At 36.7% G+C, this 22,199-nt stretch overlaps 1 pseudogene; it reads right to left on the bottom strand.

Moving 5' to 3' along the window:
- Positions 1–20,511: 20,511 nt before the first annotated feature.
- On the bottom strand, positions 20,512–21,115 carry LOC101534749 (calcyclin-binding protein-like; annotated as a pseudogene).
- Positions 21,116–22,199: the final 1,084 nt, after the last annotated feature.

Below are 22,199 nucleotides of genomic sequence, written 5' to 3'. Positions count from 1 at the left end.
AATCTTGGCCATCATATCCACATCTAAGAAAAAAATCACTTAATATTCCAATTTTAAAAAAAACCACGAAAGATGATTCAATAACTTTAAAGCTGAAGGAAAATATTTTAATGTAATAATGTTTTATAATTCCTACTAAATTTAAAATTCTATTTTTGAATTCATTCTTGATACTTATGTGTCTTAAAACAACATTTGTTAAACTTCAGCAAGCTTGTCTCTAACAGGATCCTAATAAAAAATAGATTTGAAGTACAACAGAAACTGTGAGCATTCCTATGTCTTGTAGTTCATTTTAAATGACCATCACTTCTGTCCATCTGCATTTAACGCAGATGATTTAAGATATTTGGGTGCAGGAAAGTAAAACCCTTAAATAATGTGGATATTAAAAATGTTATACAGTCAAGAAATCAGCTTCTTTTATTTTGCATATTTCCTGGACATTGGAGAGATTGTCCTGAATAAGAACTGAAAAGAAATCATTTATTATTTATTGGAAAGGTAGACATATATAGAGAAGGAGAGACAGAGAGAAAGATCTTCCATCTGCTGGTTCATTCCCAAAGTGGCCGCAATGGCTGGAGCTGAGCCAATCCGAAACCAGGAGCCAGGAGGTTTTTCCAGGTCTCCCATGTGGGTGCAGGGTCCATCCTCTACTGCTTTCCCAGGCTACAATCAGAGAGCTGCAATGGAAGTGGAGCAGCCAGTATACAAACTGGCACACATATGAGATCTTGGCATGTACAAGACAAGGACTTTAGCCACTAAGTTACTGTGCAGGACCCAGAACAGACAAAACTGAACTATTTATTATAGTATATTTATGTTATGACTATAATCTGAAATATCTAAATTATCAGAATAATAGAAGGGTATGTTATATATAAAGAGAAACAAAAATATGTTCATAGAAAGACTTGCGTCTTAGATATGAATGGAATGAACCAATACTACACTTAGCAGGTAAATGGCACAATTTGTGATTTAGCTGTACAATAGACTGCTACTCAAAGAAAAAAAGAAAAACAACAACAGCACAGTAATGGTGCACAAAACACCATGGATGAATTTTAGAGTTATGTTTATTGAAATAAACAAAACATAAAAATTATAAATTCTAGCTTCTTTTCTGTTTAAGAGAATTTAGAAAAGACAAAACTACAATGACAGAAAACAGGTTGAGCTCTTTACTGATGCTTGAGATGAGGGGAGGGTATAAACTGCAAAAGGACAAGAGGAAATTTTAAAACTGCATTAATTTTAACTTACCACAACGTTGTTAAGCTATTACAGATATTTTCTGTCTTTCATTATATTGTTAACCATATGAAGTAGTAGTCAGGTATTTTGCCGAATAGTCCTCAGTTTGCCTTTTTTGTGTGTTTTCTCTTACCCAGGAAGGAATTATTAGCACAGAGGTGAAAGGCCCTTTTATCACAGATGGTACACAATATGAACATTACATACTAGTGATGATTATTTTGATGAAGTGATTAATGTGTCTGCTAGCTTTTACCATCATAAATTCATATATTCCCCTTTTTAATATTTTCTTCTAAAGTGATTTACAATGTTCACCCTACTCTCCAAAGTGTGGGAGATTACTGCAAGGAGATATTGAAGATATTTCAATTTTGGTTTGGTTCAAGTTTGGTTCAAGACCATTGCAATAACATGAGTCTTTCAACAAAATAAATGGCAGTGAATTACACACTTTTATTTTTCCAGTGCATATAAAATATATGCTTGTGTTATTAGGTATGCAATAGCTACACAAACAGTATTAAATGTGTAATCAATTGCTTTATTAAAAAATCCTTTATTGTTTTATTACTGTTACTGCAACACTATATTACTGTAATAATATGCTGGAAAATTATGGGAAGGGAAAATGGGTAGCAAGGAAGGGGGAGGAGGAATCTCTATCCTTTAAAAACCGTATCATGGAAAAGAATGATAGCAATAGCAATAGCAATAACAATACTAATGATAAAAATGCTTTATTGTTAAAATTTGCTACTATGAATTCAGCTTTCAATGACTCATATGTTTTTGTTGGTGGAGGGTCTAGTTTAGGTGTTTACTATTTATGGATGAATTGGTGGAAGTTACCAAAGCCCGAGGTGGCTGTTAGCAATTCATTAAAAAGGACAAAAGTGAAATTTTCCACATTGATTCCAGCTGTTACAAAATATTTCTATGTAACATGTGCTGCTCTTCAATAGCATTTTGCCCACAATAGGACTTCTTTCAAAATTGTACCCCAATTCTCAAATGTTTTGCTCCCTTATGAACTGAAGTGGTGTTTCAAATCCTTTGCTGTCATTGCCACAATGCGTTAAATTTTTATTTATTTGAAAGGCTGAGTTGAGAGAGAAAGAAATGTCTTCCATTCATTGACTTAATCCCCAAATGAATGGCCACTATCCTGACTTCACCCTGGCCATGGTGGCTATTGTGGGAATTAAGAACTTTTTGAAATACATAGTATCTAAAAATGGTTAAGTTCTAATTTTAAGGTTGATTTTTGCTTATGTTTATGCACATGTGCGTGCATGCATGAAAAAATCATTTTTTAGTTGCTCACAACAGTTCAAGACTGTTTCTTATCCTATTTATCTATGTGGTAAATTGCTTGCGATTTTTGATTGCACTGTTTTCATTATCTAGGTGTCAGTAAACAAAGTCTATGGCAGATGCATTTGAGTTCCTTCTGTTTTCAGATAATGTTCTTTCTTGCAATGTTACAAGATAAGGATAGTAACCCAGATGAGTACACTGAGGATTTAATGACACAACCTGTTTCAATGATTTGCTTTGTGAAACCTGATTGACAGTGTTTGAAGAGGAATCAAAAAGTCTCACACACTCAGGAAGAAGTAGGAAACTTCTGTCATTTTGTGTATCTAATGTGAACTTAGGTTTTCTGTTGGTTCCTATGCCGATTTCTCCTTTTATAACACTCTCAGTTTGCAATTATTACATGTGATGCATTGCAGATGGCATACAAAGACAGGGTTTTTTGAGCGGACTTAATGAGTGCTTTCATCATTATTATGTTCCAAGACTTCTGCAGAGAGCCAGAAATTGTTGTGATCCCAGTGACAAATTAGTACAGTACAAATGAGCAACAGGAACATGTCTATCCTTTTCAATTGCTTTAAAATTTGCGAAGTGAAAAAAAAGTCCTCATGATCATGATAAAAACAACTTGATTAGTGCCATTTCAGGTGCCACCAGTCAAACTCATCTTAAAGATAGTTTTTACAACAGTTTGAGCCCCTTTAGAAAGTATGCGTACTAACTTTAACAGTAGTAATCCAAATATGTAGTCTTGAACTAATTTTCATAATGTGTTACATAACTACATGTACTTAATAAAAAAGAACACTTTTTTTCTTAACATTTGTTTTTGGAAGCCTATCAGCCGGGTGACTTATGTATGTATGTATGTATTTTATGATACAGTTCCATAGGTTTTACAGAATGGTACAGGAATTCACGGATTTCCCCTGCCTAACCCCCCCAACCACTGATTTCCATTATATTATTGCAATAGCATAGATCTTCAAAAGCAATCATAAGTCCAGCATTCTGCTATTTAATGTACCCTGACATTGTAGGTATGGACAATGGCAGAGTCCAGCATCCTATTGTGAAGATATTCATTGTGAGGCCATTGTGATCCCATCTTTGATTTGGAAGTAGAGATAATACCGCACTGTGTATTTACATCTCAGTACATAGTTTCTATTATACAGTTCCTCTAGGTGAATATATGCATGCATTTTTACCTCTATAGCTTTTGATTTTGTATTTTTAATGAAGGTTTCCTTTTACCAGAGAGAACATATAATATTTGTCCTTGGGGATTGGCTTATTTCACTGAAGATAATGGTCCTAATTGGGCCCATGTGCTGCAAATGGTAGAATTTCACACTTTTCAAAAGACTGAGTAGCATTCTATTCAGTATATCACAGTTTCTTTATCCACTCCTCTTTCGAAGGTCATCTGGGTTGCTTCCAAGTCCTCGCTATTGTAGATTGTGCCATTGTAAATATAGGATTATGGACCACTTTCTCATATGCAATTTCATATATTTGAATATATGCCCAAGAGTAAGCTGGCTGAGTAATCCAGTAGATCTATTTTAATTTTAAAAACCATAAAAGAAAGAAATGTGAGCATATATTAAAACTATCACATTGTCTTTGTTTCCAATAATAGTTTGTGGATAATTTGTGCTGCTAGATTTCTTTCTTGTTTTCCCCTTTTTCATTAGCAATGTCTGTTGTCACTTCCTTACTAGGTTAGTCAAGCTGAAGGTTTGTCAATTATGAGCATTGAGCTGCTTAAAGAGTCAGTTATTGATTTTGTATTTTCCAACATATTGAAGATGGGCTTTTGTTATTAAAACAAAGTCCTGAGTGTATTATCCACAAGTGGGTGCCAGGATGTCTCACAGGCTAATCCTCCACCTACACGCGCAGACTCTCCATATAGGTGCTCATTTTTGTTCTGGCTGCTTCACTTCCTACTCAGATCCCTACTTGTGGCCTGGGAGGACAAGCATAGGATGGCCTGGTTCTTGGAGTCCTGTGCTCTCCTGAGAGTCCTTGGAGAGAGTACTCTTTCCTGGTTTCAGATCAGTATGGCTCTGGCTTTTGAGCCACTTCGGCAATTGGGCCATAGAGTGCAGTGAGTGGAGGATCTTTATCTCTGTCTCTCTTCTCAGTAAATCTGCCTTTCAAATAAAAATGAACACATCTTAAAAGAAAAATAAATACCCACAAGCTCCTGGTTGATGTATTCTAACTACATTTGCTTTTCTGTTCTTTCTGAAATAAAATTTTTACCTCTACCTAGAAAGAAGTACATTCCTTTCAGAATATCAAAATATCTTAAAACTCTTCCCTGACAGTGTGAAGAAAGAATCTTGCAGAAAAATTTTATAAGTATTATATGCGAGGTCCTAGGTGCTTTATTACTTGATGCCACACCACACTGATTTTTCTCTATTTCTGAAAAACTTTAATTCAAGTTGCAAAAAATGTTATTATATACTAAAAACCAAGATATTTAGAACAAACACCAAAATGATAGAGTGGAAGAATATATCCAAATACAGAGTTACTAGTTAAACGAAATTTTTCTTAAGATTGATTTATTTGTATTGGAAAGGCAGGCTTATAGAGAAGAGGGACAGAGCAAGAGGGAACTTCCATTTGCTGCTCCACTCCTCAGATGGCTGCAGTGGCTGGAGCTGAGCAGATCTGAAGCCAGAAGCTAGAAGCCAAGAAGTTCTTTCAGGTCTCCCACGTGGGTGCAGGATTCCAAGGACTTAAGCCATCCTGCACTACCTTCCCAGGCTATGAGCAGAGAACTGGATCAGAAGTGGACGAGCCATGACACAAACTGGAGTCCATATAGGATGACTACATGCTGGTAACGGATTAGCCTGTTGAGTCACCACTCGGGCCCCTAGCTACACACAATTTAAGTAAAATGATGCTTATGATAATAGGATAGCCATCTCACTTTCTGAAGTACCCTTTGTTTGCTTTCATTTTCGAGTCATACCTAGTAATTATTTTCTTCTTTGCCTTTGCTTATATGCCAAGGTAGACGATCTAGCCTTGTAAGCAAAATCTAGACAATAGGAGTAGATAGAAGGCCTCTGTGAAGTTTTAGCTTGAGGGTCACCACAGTTGTTACCTTCTCCTACTGAGTTTAATGGGAAGAAGTGGTGCACTTAGTTCTGCCCTGCTGACTCAGGAGAGCACCATGTCATGCTGCTATCCAGAATAAGCAGCCCTTAACCACATATCAGCAGGAAGAAAAATTGCTCTGGCAAGAACATATGCAAAGCTAGGGAATAGTATGTAAAAGTGTCACATTTAAGCTTTCTCTTGGGTAATAGATATGTTAACTAAAGCCAACTAAAATGAAACCATTTCTACATACAGAAAATGAGAAGTTTAAGTTGTGATCTAACAATCACAGTGTTAAAATAGTTCTTTGAAAACAAATATCTGATATGGGGAAAAGAATAGTGTTTCTTTAAGTGGTCCAAGAACCATTATTCTTCAGCTTCCTACAACCATGAGCTTTTGGACTTAATTTGGTATTACTGAATTATATTCTCTTAAAATGGGCACAGGAATATGTGTTTTTAAATTGTACTCCTTCCCCCATTTAGTCATTATGGTCTCCCAAATATTTACAGCTACTGTTTTAAATACTGTTGGAGATAATCTGAGAAAAGCTACCATCTTGGTAAGGAAACTCCACAAAATATATTAAAGAAGCATTTTAATGTTTAAAAAAATACTTCAATTCTGGTACATGTAAATGAGACATGATAATTGTATAGAATGTAAAATGTAGTTTATTGAGCTATTTAGAATATCTTTTGCAAATATGGGTACATGTATTTAGCACAGCAGATAAGAGTTCAATTAAAGGACTTCAAGGAGAAAATGGACAGTAAGACAGTGACCAAAAAAATCCTTATATTAAATGGGCTTTATTGAGCTATCAACATGCTTAATGTTCTAATCCAAAAAGTCTTCATTTATGTTTCAATTAGTTTCTTGAATACTATATATACTATATATACCTAAATTACCTAGTTGATTTTTAGGCTGAATTATTTCCATCTCAGTAATTTAGCTAACATTAAGACAATACAGACTATTTTTGATGCTACTTCAACATCTAAATAGAAATGTGGGCTTCTGTTTTGACATAAAAATGCTAACATTTCCCAATATAAGAGTCAGTTCTGCAAGATCAATTATTTCAAATTAGTTTCAGATAACTGCTTTGTCAAAATCCTTTCAAATACATATACTGTCAATCTTTAACAGCTCATTGAGCTATTTCAAATTATATTTGGTTCACCTAACTAAAAAAGGAATTAATTAAAATTACTTTATCAGAAGTTGTGAAATTGTTTTAAATCACATTAAAGCACAGAATTTGGGAGTTTTTACCAAAAGCTCCATGTAGAGAACTACATTAAAATTCTCTAATTTGTGATATTTTTTACAAGGATATTTAAGAAAGATCATTGAAGATAGAATTAACACATACATTTATTATTGTAGAAGATATTTGAAATTCATAAATGTTTTAATGTATATTTCTATTAATTTTTGAAGACTTCCTCATATACATCTGTGTTTTATTATTGCAATTTATATTTTGTTGTGGAGACCAGATTTCAATTTCAAAAAAACTAAATATAACCTTAAATAACATATTTTTCAACTTCATTAAGGTATAATTTATTCAAAATAAAATGCATTTGTTAAAAGTGTACAAATTGAGGCCCTCATGTCTTACCCACAGCAGAGTGCCCGTGTTTCATGTCTAGCTCTATATCCTAATCCCAGGTTCTTGCTAATGTAGACCCAGGGAGGCCATGGTGATGGCTGAAGTAGTTGGGTTTCAGCCACCTACATAGGGCACCTGAACAGAGTTTCCAGTTTCTGGCTTTAGCTCAATTCGACCCAGGTCATTTTGGGCATTTGAGTAAAAAAATCAGTGAATATAATCTCATTCTTTGTCATTCTGTCTTTACTTTCTCCCTTCCTTTCTCTGTTTTTAAAATGGATAAAATGTTCTTAAATATGGAACTTCCAGGAATAACCAAAATAAAGCAAATGAATGGATGGATGGGTGGAAGGTGGATACACAAACACACATACATGCACACACACACACACACACACATCTCTCTGTGTGTATGTAAAGTAAACAATTGGTTCAATTTCTCTGGAGAACTTCAGTTTAGATAAACCTGGTATAGTTCAGCGATGTGTTTTTAATCTGCCCATTATGTTACCTGGTGTGAATGCATTATAACATTTTTTTAAAATTCCTCTGTCAAGTGGCCATTTGTTTTGCTTCCATGTTTGAGCACTAATAAGAAGGCCATGTGTTCTGGGGCTGGTACTGTGAGCCAGCAGGTAGAGCCACTGCTTGTGGTGTTGTCATCCGCTACGGGCACTGATCTGAGACATTTGCTCTGCTTAGAATCCAGCTCCCTGAGAATATCCTCAGAAAGCAGCAGAGAATGGCTCATGTACTTGTTACAGTACATGTTAAAGCTGGATGGAACTCCTGATTTCAGCTATTGTTGCCACTTAAGTAGTGGTTCAACAGATGGAATATTCTATCTATAATTCTGCATTTCAATTAAATAAATCTTTTTGTGAAAGTCACAAGTTCTAGTGCTTTTATTTTCTTTTTTTTTTTAAAGATTTATTCATTTTATTACAGTCAGATATACACAGAGGAGGAGAGACAGAGAGGAAGATCCTCCGTCCGACGATTCACTCCCCAAGTGAGCTGCAACGGGCCGATGCGCGCCGATCCGAAGCTGGGAACCCAGAACCTCCCCCGGGTCTCCCACACGGGTGCAGTGTCCCAATGCATTGGGCCGTCCTCAACTGCTTTCCCAGGCCACAAGCAGGGAGCTGGACGGGAAGTGGAGCTGCCTGGATTAGAACCGGCACCCATATGGGATCCCGGGGCGTTGAAGGCGAGGACTTTAGCTGCTAGGCCACGCCGCCGGGCCCATTAGTTATTTTCTTTAACTGAAAAATAATGTTTGCAAATAAATTTATACAGTAAAATGCAATGGTTTAATCTATGAACATAATGTGAAACAATTAACACTAACTGAAGTAACTGCCACATCACTTAATCATTTTCTGTTGTGAGGCGCTTGAAGCCTAACCTGAATTTTGAAATGTACAATACTGTCTTAACTGTGGTCACCTTGCAATGTAAGAAATACCAAAAATGTATTCCTCTTGTCTAAATAAAATTTCACACCATTTGGCTAACATCTTCTTTTTTTCTGTTTCCTATTCTCTAGTAACCACCATTCTAAACTTTATTTCAATGACTTCAGCTATTATAGATTCTCTATGTAAGTTTGATCACATATTATTTATCTTACTGCATCTTTTTTTTTCTTTATGAATATTTGTAAGTTTTATTTTAATTAAATTTAATTGTAATTTTATACAAAATGATTTTGAATAAAAATCTGCTCTTGAAGTTCTTGAAATTTTAACAACTGGTTCTTTTTTTTTTTTTAATTAATATTTAGCATTATGTGACAGTTTCATAGGCTCTCGGAATCCCCCCACCCCTCCCCCCCACCCCTCCCCCCTGGTGGATTCCTCCACCTTGATGCAGTATTACAGTTCAAATTCAATCAAGATTCTTTCCTTGCAAACATATATTAAGCATGGAGTCCAGCTACTTATTGTCCGGATGGGTTGAACAGTTTCTTGGGGAGACCATTTCTGGTCCGAAGTTAGAGCTGGTATAATATCATCCCAGTCAATTAAGAGTCCCAATATAACATCAACAGCAATTTGCAATATTATGGAATTGACATGGTTTTGAGTAACCAGTATGTTATAAAAAACAACAACAACAACAACAACAACAAAAAGAACAAAATAACAAAAAACAAGTTCTTAACCACAACCTATGATTAGCTCATTGACATCTCAATTTTAGTTTATATACAGGACCGGACCGGCTGCTATATACCTTGAAAAGGCTATAGGGTACCATTCAGCTGTCTCATGTCTATTTCATTTTAGTATTCAGCCATTTGTTGTGTTGAAGTATAATTTTGCTGATCTTGGCAGATTTTAGGATAGTCTAGACTGGCTTGTAACTCTAACAAGATATTTGTCGACATTTAATGTGCAGAACATTTTTTTTGGAGGGGGGGTGTGCAGGAAAATCCTCAACACTATGGTGAGGAGTGACTAATCTTTGTGTCCCACCCAGCAAGGCATGAGCCAATCCATGCCAGCTCTTTCCTGTCAGATTTCAAGCTCTACTTTCTGTTGTTTGTCTATTTATTTTAGGGTTTTTTTGCAGCCTCTATGGGAATCAGTTTGGCGAATACTCAAACAACTGAAAATCAGCATACCATATGATCCAGCAATAGCACTCCTTGGGATATATCCAAAACATCTTCTACTCAAGAAACCAACATGCACGCCTATGTTCATAGCAGCACAATCTACAATCGCAAAAACCTGGAAGCAGCCAAAATGCCCATCAATAGAAGACTGGATAAGAAAGCTATGGTTCATCTACTCTATGGAATACTACTCAGCTATTAAAAAAAACGAAATGCAGTTCTTTGTGGACAAATGGGCCCGACTGGAATCCATCATGCTAAGAGAAATGAACCAATCCCAAAAGGTTAAATACCGCATGTTCACCTTAATCTGAGATGAAAAGATGACAACTTGAAAGATAGTACCTGTATATTGTAATATTAGTGCAATCTCTAACAACCTGTATCCAATGCAATAAGATAACGCGATATAATCTATAAACCAACAATTAATGTCAGAATATTTAAGATCTACATCAAAAAACTGTAAAACCTACTATACCCTCAATACGCTATGTTAACCGGTAATGGGGAGGGAGTGCAGGGAAATCTTTCAAGACCATAAAAAGAGTGAGAGAAAAAAAAAAGTACAATATAGCTTATCAAGGTCAAATCTGGTAATTCATAGACAACAGACTCAAAGTGGCACTAAACAACAATAAAACTACTATACCAATGTATGAGGGGGGAATCGGGTGCGATCCTGACAACCTCTTAACAGGAGGTCATGTGCGTGGAGCAGGGGGGCACTCTAGAGTGGAGCAGGTGGTAAGGAGGAAGCTTGGATCCCAACCACGAAGACTCCCAGATCTTCAACACAAACTACTAATACGAGCAACAAGGACTATACCCCAACTGCCAAGGAGGCCACAGGGAATTGGATGCCCTCGGAGGCTGAGTACTCTGAGGTCACCCACCCCCAACCAGAGCTTCCGCAGGGGATGGAAGAGGTCCAAACACCACCGCACAGAAACCAACGTCATCGGAAAGACAACCAGAAGCCCTGAGCGGTCAGCAGACACAGAAGAACAATTAATGTCCTTCGGGACCAGGGAGGAGAGCTTTCTCTGGTCCGAGCCTGGCTCCACCTCTGGACCCCCGCCCTCCCTCGCAGTGACCATCGGGATCGCTTCGAAAACCCCTCACAGCAAACAAACAATCATACAAACTAAAACAAAAAACAAAACAAAAAAAAAACCAAAAAAAACCCTATCTTACTGCATCTTACTAGGATTAGCTTACTAGTCTTCTGGTATACATGTTGTCACAAATTACAAACTTCTCTTTTCAAAGGCTACATACTAAAATTTGATGCACTTGTTAAATAGGTGCTGCCATATTGTGATCCTAAAAGAAACATGATAACTTTATGATTCTTCATTATTGTAATCCTATGAAGGGTTTTTAAAAATAAAACCTTACCGATAGTATGTGTTTCCTACATTTTTAAAAAAGATTTATTTGATATACAGAGAGGAGCAGAGACAGAAGGAAAGATTTTCCATCCAATGATTCACTCCCCAAGTGACCACAATGGCTGGTGCTGCGCCCATCCAAAGCCAAGAGCCAGGAACTTCCACCAGGTCTCCCACACAGGTACAGAGTCCCAAGGCTTTGGGGCCTTCCTCAACTGCTTTCCCAGGTCACAAGCAGAGAGCTGGATGGGTAGTGGAGCTGCAGAGATTAGAACCAGCACCCATATGGGATCCTGGCGCATTCAAGGCAAGGACTTTAGCTGCTAGGCCACCATGTGGAGCCCTGTTACCTACATTTTAAACTTTACCACTCTTGCAGCAATTAAAAGATATCCCACTGTAATTTTAATGTGCACCTTCCTGGGTACTCATAAATATATGTGTCTTTCCACTGATATTTGATCATTTGATGCTGCTCCTCTCATATCTTGTTATTAATGTTCCTTGTCTACTTTTCCTAATATATTCCCATAAATTTTGCAAAACATATTTACATTTTAAAAATTAAATACAAAATATTTTATATTCATTGTTGTTGCAAATATTTTTAATATATATTGTTTTCCAATTGATATTGTTGATGTCAGATTTTGCAAATTCAACTTTTTACGTAAAAAATATGCTGCTGTTCCAATTTAATTTAGCAATCTTTTTAAAGATTTATTTATTTTTATTGGATAGGTGGATATACAGACAGGAGGAAAGACAGAGAGGAAGGATCTTCCGTCGGATGATTCACTCCCCAAGTGACCACAATGGTCGGTACTGCGCCAATCCGAAGCCGGGAGCCAGGAACTCTTCCGAGTCTCCCACGTGGGTGCAGGGTCCCAAGGATTTGGGCCATCTGCAACTGCTTTCCCAGGCCACAAGCAGGGAGCTGGATGGGAAGCTGGGCTGCCAGGATTAGAACCGGTGCCCATATGGGATCCCAGGCTTGCAAGGCAAGGGCTTAAACCACTACACTATCGCACCAGGCCAATAATTTAGCAATTTTTATATATCGTAATATTTTCTTCTGACAATTCAGTTTTGTGTATGGTTTGCAACAATGTCCCTAATTAATTTTTTAGACAAAGAATTAATAATGCTACTTCATTTAGAATTCATTCAACTCGTTGTGTCTTTATCACCAAAGTGAAAAATATAACCAATAATTTGTGTGCTGTCTATTATGTTATGTCTACTTTATACTTGTTGCTGCAGTAAGTTCTGGAATATTTTCAGTCATATTTTTATGCAATTACCATAGTCATGAAGAAACACTATTTGTGTAGTGATATTATCTAAAAACAAAGTCACTGTACTCTTAAGATTGATTCATCTGCTTGAATTTCCCACTGGTGTAATTTTAATATTTGCAAGTAATTATTACTTATTGCCTCTCTTCTAAATTAAATATACTGCATATTTTCTTTAGTGTTTCTTTGTCTAGCATTCCCAGTACTACTCTGAATAGTAGCAGTGTAATATTAAAAGAAATTCTTCCATGTTTTAAATTATGTGATTGTTTTGTTAGTGTTTGACAAATTTGCTAAGGAGTTTCAACTCTACATAAAGCTCACAATCCTCAAATCACAACAAAATAGAAGACAACATTTCAGCAAGCAACTCAATAATTAGGAGTTGTTTAGTTATGACATCCCCCAAAATTTTAGCCTTTCTTCAACAAATCCATTCAGAATTGTTTCTTGTATTGCATATTCTAAGCAACTGATTTTCTCTCTTTAATATGAATTATCATCCTACATTGCAATTGTTTGTTCAATTCTCTGGCATCTGTCTCTAAAATCTAAGAATCTATAAAATAAAAAGAGCCAACATATAATACCTTTAAAATTTTTGCCTGTCTTATCTCAATATATTTACAATTTATACTATGCATATACATATATTTTTAAAATTCAGTGTGTTTTAAAGTCAGCTTGAGAGAGAGGGAGAGGAAAATAGAAAGAGATCTTTCATTCTATACTTCCTTCTGCAGATGCCCACAACAATGGGAGCATGGTCAGACCAAAGCCAAGAAAGAGAAGCCAGGAGCCAGGGGCCAGGAGCAAGGAGCCAGGAGCTTCTCCAGGTCCCTCAAATGGGTGCAGAAGCTCAAGCCTGTAGGCCATCTTTTACTCCTTTCCCCAGCCACTAATAGGAAACTGCATGGATAGTGGTGCATCTAGGATGTGAACTGGCACCCACATGGGATGCCAACAGTGCAAGCTCTAGTTTTACATGCTATGCCACTTGTCTACCACATATGTTTGTGCATATATATGCTTTTCTATTAACAATATCACCTCCAGATATTCAGCCAGTTGAGTAGGATGAAAAACACAATGCTTTAATATTCACACTAATAGCCCCCAAGGAATGGGCTATTTTTAGGAAATATGCATGCTCAATATAATGTTCCAAATTACTATGTCAACTCCAAGAAAAAATAAGTATTCTAGTGAAACAATTATATGTTGATGTAATTGATTGATATTTATGAGGAATTTGAAAACCATAGTGTCTGCTGTGCACTCTTTAAAGTTAAGTTTCTGTTATTGTCTTAACCATCTGTTTAATGGAGCAGTTGCAATGTTTTTATTAAAAATGTAACAGCCTCTAGAACAATGGATGGCATAATGTATTTTGGCCTCAAGACACGTTTCTCTTCCAAACTGAATTTCATAATGTTCAGTTGATAAACAGGCAGTCATAATTCTATCCTTTCTATTAGAAGACAAAATCATGCAAAGCATTTATGATACAGCACTTACTTTCAAGTTTCATGTGTTTGATTTAAGCTGTTATGTTAATATTTTCAGAAAATACAAACCAAATGTCATAATGCTTTTTCAAACAGCCTTAATAAATTCACTAAATCTTTACTTTAAAAAATATATATATTAAATTATGAAGATCTTAATGCATATAATGTGTATGTGTGTATACATATATAAATATATGTGTGTATATATACATATATAAAAATGTGTGATGGGGTCCATGCAGTAGGTGTGAATAACACGAAGGTGTGAAGAGAACAGCTCCCTGACTGGCAGGGCCCAGGGAGCTACCAGCTGCTTAGCAGGGCTCAGTGGATTCATCTCTGACCACCTTGACGCAGTTTTCACCCCCCTTCGCATGGGCACTCAACCACCCCACTAAGAATTTTGTAATCTATTGAGGCATTGTCTGCCCCTGTGAGACAGCTTTTACAATCAACGTGAGCTTAAGAGTTAATGTTACTGAGGATGTCCTGGTGAGTGGGCCTTTAACTACACACAGGAGTATAATTAAGTCTGTGCTGTTTACCCATTGCCATAAAATCTGGCCCAGATATTTAGCATGCTTTCTGGGAAATGGCTTGATAAGAGGGACCCTAAAAGTTATCCTGTTACTGTGACCCTAAAGGCCATCCTGCTATGACGAAGAATATAGCTACTGTAACCCTGAAGCCTAACCTGCTAGGCAAAAAATATAGTTACTGTGGTTTTAAAGGTTAGCCTGTCCTTGCAATTCTTTAGAATATAGAAAATGTAGTTGTTTTAGTTGTTTTCATAAATTTTTAGCTAGAGGAAATATAGGATGATTTTACTAACATCATAAAGATATATTTTTGATTTTGTTTGATCACTTATGAAGTTGTAGAATCTGCAGTTGTAGGGGAATGTAATGTTTAAAACTTTTTGTCTTAGATCTTTATGTTTTTTCTCTCTTGATGTATTTCTCCCATTTAGTGATACATAAGTTGTAGAATAAGAATTGTATTAGGAGTGTATTACTGCATAAGATGTGTGGTCTACTGAGAAACTCTTGGTTGCAACGTTGGAATGGATAATGCCTTGTCTAATACTGAAACAATTTGTAGAATTGTCTTTGAAAACACTCACTCATCCATTGTAGAGTTGAAACTTAAATAGAGTAACTTAGCTCATTGCTAACTGCAATTCTTTCTGCCGTTTTTACCCTTGCTTTATTTGTGTTGTTAACAAACTGTGTGAGCTTACAGACCTAATGGCCAACTAATGTCAATAACCCCGATCCCCATAGACCAAGGCCCCAGTCCTTTTAACTCATACGTAATTCAAGGTAGGGGTCTGGTTGACACAGATGGCGCCTAGGTTATAGCCCAGACCTGAGGAGAGCAGATGAAGACTGGCAAGCCAAGATAAGCAAGGAATGTGGAATCCTTCCTCAATCATTTCCCAAAAAGTTGTAAATTGTGCCCCCCTGAAGCTATGTCAATATGCCCCTAAGAAAAAACTTTGTATTGCTTCTGTATAAATAAAGCGGACAGCTTTCTCACTTTGTCCACTACGATCAAGGAATCCTGGTGGTCCGTCTCCTTTCTTTCTCTCTTCAATGCCTCATCCACGCACCCTTCCCGAGTTCCGAACCTCGGCCGGAGCTGGACTCCAGCAAATGTGTGTGTGTGTGTGTGTGTGTGTGTGTGTGTGTGTATGTGTGTGTGCATTTCAATGGTCACAATAGCCAGGGCTGGACTAGGACAAATCTAGGAGCCTGAAATTTCATCTGGATGTCTCACATATGTGGCAGAGACCCAAACACTTGGGCTATCATTATGTCTTCTAGGATCCAGCAGAGCATTGGATCAGAAGTGGAGTGACAGGTACTTATTCTGGCACTCCAATGTGGAATATGGGTGTCCCAAATGGCAGCTTAACTCTCATTACCAACAATGCTTGCCTCATTCTCCAAATCGTTAGATACACTGTAGTACAATAAAATTTAAGTGTCAGAATATTTTTTAAATTTCTTTATGAGATCATCACAACAAAATTTTTATATGGTAGAGATCTTCAAAACATTCAGATGTCATATACATTTATATAAAAATTGAATCTATTGTTTATGAGGCATATGGTTACCGAAACTATATAAAGTGGATACATCTCTTGGTAGAAATTTTGTAAGAAAATTAAAGATTTGGCAGTTTTCCCCTTGCCTTTATTTTATTTACACCTCTCATGCTCATGTTCAGACCACTCTGCATTTATAATGCTATTCAGAAATATGTTTCTAAAGTTCACTGATAGCTTTAAGTACCACACTAGGTTTTATCAAATAATATGATCTGAGAGCTGTGGAGTCACTATATTCTTGCTTTGACTCTTATAAATGTAATGAGAGGCCAACTTTAACCTAGCAAGAATCTGAACAAAGAAATACATTGAACCATTCTATATATCTTAATACTTAAGTTGCTGTAATATTAAAATAGGTGTAGATCAGACACTTAGAAACATGTGGAAGAATTCCATTAAAAATCCTCCCAAGTTTTATGAGTATTTGTTGCCATGTTTTTTAAATTCTGGATTTCCATTAAAGAAGTTCAAGGGGCCAGCGTTGTGACATAGTGAATTAAGCTGATTTTTGCAACACCTGCACATGATGTAGGCACTGAATGCAGCCCTGCTACATTTCAAACCAGCTACCTGTTAATGGGCATAGAAAAGCAGCAGCAAATGGCCCAGATACTCCCTGCTACTCACATGGGTGACCTGTATGAAGCTCCTGGCTCCTGGCTTTGGCATGACATAGCCATAGTTTACTTGGCCATTTGGGAGTGTAGCAGGGATGAAAGATGTCTCTCTCTGTTTTGAGTTCTCTTTCTCAACCTCTCTAACTTTGCCCTTCAAATTAAATAAATTCTAAAAAAAAAATTCAAACTGAAAGTGTAATACATGAGAATGATCAACACACACACACACACAAACACGAAACGGACTCAAAACTTTTTCAAGGTTATCTTGTACAATTTTATTTATATTCTTATTTAAAAGAAAGGTCAATGAGTAACTAATGTGTTATAAGTTAGAATGCACTAAATATATTTTAAATGTGAAGTAATATTTCAAAAATTATAAAATTCACTATCTCAAAGTATGAAATTGCATCGTTATAAGCATAAATTTTAAAAAAGGATTTAATTTTATTTGAAAGGCAAATATATAGAGAGAAGCAGATACAGAAAGATCTTCTGTCCACTGATTCATTCCTCCAGGGGTTGCAACAAGCAGAGCTGAGCAGGTCTGAAACCATGAGCCAGTAGCTTCTTTCAGGTCTCCTATAGGTACAATATTTTCATCGAGACAGAGTATGCACTTGATTATAATCTCTTATTTGTCTTTTCAAAATAGTATGTTGATTTGCTAGCATATTTCAAGGGGTAAGTAATGAATTTTTGCTTTCTAATATTTTTATGACCTCATTAATTAAAATATTTTGATATCTACAAATTAACTGTGGTTATTGTAACTAATGATGCGAACTCATCTTGTCTTTGGGCAATTGGAGCCTTGTAAAATTGGGTTTTGAATTGTCTTTCTTCTTTTTTTAAACTGTGATAAAACATTTTCTAATGTAAAAGTTATAATTTTAACCATTTAGACATACTTTAGTGCATTAAGTATAAATACATTGCTGAGCATCAATCATCAAGTTTCTCTACAGAAAATTTTCACCTTTCCAACCTGTCCCAATTCTTCACCTTTACGTAATGAAACTCAACATATTCAATAGCAATTTTTCATTTCTGATGGCCATTTGGGTTAGTAGTTAAAATTCCTGATTACTAGATCAAAACACCTGGGTTTGACTGGCATTAATGCACAGTAGGTTAAGCTTCCACCTGCAATGGCTTCCCATGTGGGTAGTGATTTGTGTGGAATAGGAAACATAGCAGGTACTTTGGCCCCTGCCACCAACACAGGAGACCTGAATGAAGCTCCTGTGATCTAGCCCTGTTGTCAGAATGAACCAGCACATGGAAGGTTTCTCTCTCTCTCTCTCTCTCTCTCTCTCTCTCTCTCTCTGCTTTTTGTAACTCTTCAGAAAAAAAAGTCTTACAAGGAAAATACCTGGGCCTTGTCCCTGGCTCTGGATCTTCATTGCAGCTTTATGCTAATGTGGACCCTGAGAGGAAGCATGATGGCTCAGGTGGTTGGATTCGTAACCAACCACGTGAATTTGGACTTGGGGTTATTTTATGCTTTTTTTTCTTTTAATAACCCTTTGCCGCAAGCACTCAGAATGAACCAAAGGATGGCAGTGTTTTCTCTTTTTGTGTCTTCCTTTGCGTATCTCAAATAAATAAATGCATAAATAATTAATATTTAAAAAGTAGAAAAAAATCCACATTTCTTCTTCTCTTACTCCCTGGAAACCATATTCCTCTTTATTTTTCTGTGAGTTTGCTTGATCCTGTGAACGGACTCATAATATTTATCCTTTTGTATCTGGCTTATTTCACTTAGCATAATGTCTTCAAGTTCCATTGTTTTTATGTCTCATAATTCCCTTATTTAAAAAAAAATTAATTATCATTTCTTTGGAAGCTACAGAGAGAAGGAGAGACAGAGAGAGTAAGAAACTTTCATCTGCTGATTCACTCCCCAAATGGCAGTAACAGCCAGAGTTCGGTTGAAGCCGGGAACCAGGAGCCAGGATCTTCTGCTGGGTCTCTTATGTGAAGGAGCCCAAGGCCTTGCACCATCCTCTGCTGCCTTCCAGGCACATTAGTAGGGAGCCTGATCACAAGGGGAGCAGCTGGGGCTCAGCCCAGGGCCTACATATGAAGCTGGTGCCACAGGTGGTAGCTTTATAAGCTGTGCCACAGCTCTAGCTCCATAACATTCCATAACAAATCTACACTATTTTGTCTTCATTTGTATACTAATACCTGTCTTTTTTTTCTCTGCCAGCTATTGTGAATAATGTTGCTATGAATGTTGGTTCTGAGATATTCATCCAATGTCTTCTTCAAGTTGTCTTAAAATTTATCACAAATTAGGAATTCTAAAATTTATAATATTTTATATAAGTTTTTAAAGGAACTAATTTATTATTTTCCACAAGGGCACCATTTTGTATTTATACCAGTTTTACACAGAAGTAACAAATTTTCCACTTTCTCCGAGACATCTTATTTTCTATTTTTGTTAATGGCCCCCTTAATGAATACAAAGTGGTATCACATTGTAGCTTCAATTTGCATTTCTCTGATGATTAATAATGTCAGAACATCTGTTCATGTACTTATTGGTCATTTATATATCTTCCTAGGGAAATGAGTTTTCAAGTCAATTGTCCATTTTTTAAATTGAGCCATTTGTTGTTGTGTTTTACCAACCATTATGTATTTTGAATGTTAACTCCGTATCATAGAGGTGATTTGCAAATATTTCTCTGATTCTCAGGGTATTTATCTCCACTGTTGTCCTTTTGCTTTCTATCACATGAAGTTCCAGAAAAAAAGTTCCTCACTTATTCTATTACTGCATCTTTTTCATTCTAACCTCCACAATTGGGATGAAATAAATGTGTTCTTTTAGAAATTACTCAGTCTCTGGCCTTGGCAGTGTGGCCTAGTGGCTAAGGTCCTCGCCTTGATCCCATATGGCTGCTGGTTCTAGTCCCGGCAGCTCCACTTCCTCTCTGTCTCTCCTCCTCTCAGTATATCTGACTTTGTAATAAAAAACAAAATAAATCTTTAAAAAAGGAAAAGAAATTACTCAGTCTCAAATATTCCTTTATATAGGCACAAAACACAGTACAAAGCATCCTGAAGTTTTCTATCCCAATATTTCATCTCATTTTTTAAAATAAAAATCTAATTTTATTGAACATAGGAATAGATGGAATTTTGCTAAAATGACACGTAAACAAATGTATATCCATACACAAACATTGTATTCCCACGTAGAAAGGAGCAATCTGCTGGGTCTGTCAGTGCGTGGTGGTGGCACGCAGCATGGCACTCTTTCAGCTGGGGACAGGATCCAACAACAGCAACTTGTAAGCACAGGCACAAATTTGGGTTTTACTCAGCATTCTACCTCTTAACAAAAATACATGTAACATAGCATTCTCATTAGGCCTTTTAGACTTTACATGAGAATGCAATATAACCCTTTCTGAAAAACTACAGTACTAACGAAGCCATCTTTACAGGAAATTTTTAATAAGCATATTTTACTTAAATAAATCCTCCAGTAGGAAATGGAGAATTCATTGCCTTTACTTGGAAGGCTGTGTGAATAGTTATCTCTCAAATCTATATATGCAGTTCACCAATAGTCCTTTACTAGACACAGCAGTTCCACGTCTCAGCTCCCCAACTGTAAAGTCTCAGAATTCTGTGTATCCTTTGGCTTGTTTCTCTCTAGATTCCACCCAGGCTTTATTAACAGTTCGCTTCATATCATCATCTCCATCTTCATAGATTTTCTTGAGAAAATTCATGAGCCCTTCATTAGGATCTGCTTCTGCATCGTAGGAGGGCTTCTCCTTCTCCTTGCATTGTTTTTCCACCTGCATCAGATTAATCCTGCCGTGTGTTTTCTGTTCATTTCCTACATAAGATTAAAACTGTATCCATCTTGGCTTTTTTGGAACTGCCTTCCACAGAGATGGGTTTTAACAGATTGTTCATAATCATGGAGTAACTCTTGCCATTTAGATTCTTCACCAAAAGATCAAATGACCTCTCTGTGAAATGCACCTGCACATTCTCCAGGGGAACTTGGTGAACTCCAGTTCATGTAATATGGATTTTCACAAACCTATCTGACTGATCCCGTCAATAGTTGCTGATTTTCACTGTGTATCCTACTGTGATGGGAGCATCTGGCTTGTCACTGCCACAAGTTCTGCTTTTTCGTGTGGCTTCTGCTGCATCTTCTTCTTGACTTTGGTCTCAATTTTGGCTTTTTCTGCTGTAAGAGCATCACGTACTCTTTTCCTGGTAGACTTTTCCAGTAACACTTTGACCTCTCCAAGATCTTTCTGTAGCTCTTCCAAAGCTGAAGTAATGGTGGGGCTGGGTCAGGCAACCAGGCAGCAGACGGAGCAGGAAACAGCGTACCCTTGCCTGAGCCAGAGGCAGACCACCTATCCCAAAATTTTACTTGATTTGCTAGTATTACTTGAAAATTTAAGCCAAGATGACGAAATCCATTAACAGATATGAAATAATGTTGTGTAGTTTTCTTTTAAAAAATGAAAACACACACACACACAGAAATAGAGCTTCCATATGAGCCAGAAATCCTGTTACTGGTTATATACCCTAAAGATGTGAATTCATTGTGACAAAGAGATACCTACTGAATGATATTTATAGCAAAAATATGGATTCAACACTGTGTCAGCCTTTAGAAAACAAAGTAACTGTGGCATACATACACAATGCAATACTATCCAGTTATCAAGAAAAAAACATGAAATTCTGTAGTTTTCAGCAAAATAGAACTATAAGACATGCTGAGTGAAATAAACCACAGAATGACAAATTCTTACATGTTTTTAATTGTATGTGGATGCTAAAATTAAAACAAAACAAAAATGTAAAACAAAAACAGCACCTCAATCTGAACACACCATGTTTATTGCTAAAGGCTGGATGGGATGGAATTAATTAAAGTTTTTCTGTTAAATACAAGAAGTTGCTGCCATTGATTAATTGTGACAAAGATAATAATGTGAGATTTTAAAAGGATAGCAGGGATGATGAATATACGTTAGTGCTTTCCCAAGCTTTTTGTCAACGTTAAATATGAACCCGGTGTGATGGCTCAGTGGCTAAATCTTTGCCTTGCGTGCTCTGAGACACCATATGGGTGCCAGTTTGTGTTCCAGGAGCCTTAATCCCCCCTTCAACTGCCTGCTTGTGGCCTGGGAAAGCAGTAGAGGATGTCCCAAAGATTTGGGATCCTGCACCTGTGTGAAAGACCCAGAAGAAACTCCTTGCTCCTGGCTTCAGATCAGCTTAGCTCTC

Source organism: Ochotona princeps, chromosome X, assembly GCF_030435755.1.
Source record: "Ochotona princeps isolate mOchPri1 chromosome X, mOchPri1.hap1, whole genome shotgun sequence".
In the NCBI taxonomy this organism is placed as follows: domain Eukaryota; kingdom Metazoa; phylum Chordata; class Mammalia; order Lagomorpha; family Ochotonidae; genus Ochotona; species Ochotona princeps.
The sequence above is the reverse complement of the archived record's forward strand: the minus strand, read 5'-3'. Positions and strand labels throughout refer to the sequence as shown.